Raw genomic sequence first — 694 nt, 5'->3', positions numbered from 1 at the left:
CCCAATAAAATGATTTAAAAAAAAAGAAAATTGAACATTGGTGAGACAAGACCTGGGAAGTTATGCTGAGGAACTTTTACGTCCTCACGAACCAGCTCATCCCGAGCCGTGCCTAGGAGAATGTCACTGCGGAACCTTACCCCACTCTCCCTGCGGCCTTGACCGGTCCTTCCCCAAACTCAGATAGATCCTCTTAAACACACACGGCTGGAGTTCGTCCAGGTGACCACAACTGGCCTCATGCGGCCTAAATGGACCAGCATAGAATCCCTCGGAAGGGAGAGAGACGGGGACACCACTTTGGGAAGTGTAGACCTCGGTGGAGGGCATGTCCCGATTTTTATTTATTTTCAGTTAAAGTTAAGGTTTTGCAGCAGTGCATTTGGACGTGGCCACGTATGTTTTTCTCATGGAAAAGAAAGACATTAGGTGTATCTATACACACCCACACACCTACGAGTGGGATCGCTCGCTGGGGCAGCTGGGAGCCTCCGGAGCAGCGGTCAGACGTTGCGGAGCGGCTGCCCGGGTTTGGACCCCGGCGGCGGAGCACGTTTTCCTTTCGCCCCACAGCAGGGACCCCAGCGTCCTTCCCGAGGGCGGCCCGTGGTCGCGGGAGGGAGGGGCGGGGAGCATTCCCCACCGTCCGGACCTAATGTCGGGGGTTTAAATTGAGAGAAAATGTTTTGAGAAA

This window comes from Echinops telfairi, unplaced genomic scaffold (genome assembly GCF_000313985.2).
Source record: "Echinops telfairi isolate 266 unplaced genomic scaffold, ASM31398v2 ScPeMD7_2291;HRSCAF=2852, whole genome shotgun sequence".
NCBI lineage: Eukaryota > Metazoa > Chordata > Mammalia > Afrosoricida > Tenrecidae > Echinops > Echinops telfairi.
The sequence above is the reverse complement of the archived record's forward strand: the minus strand, read 5'-3'. Positions refer to the sequence as shown.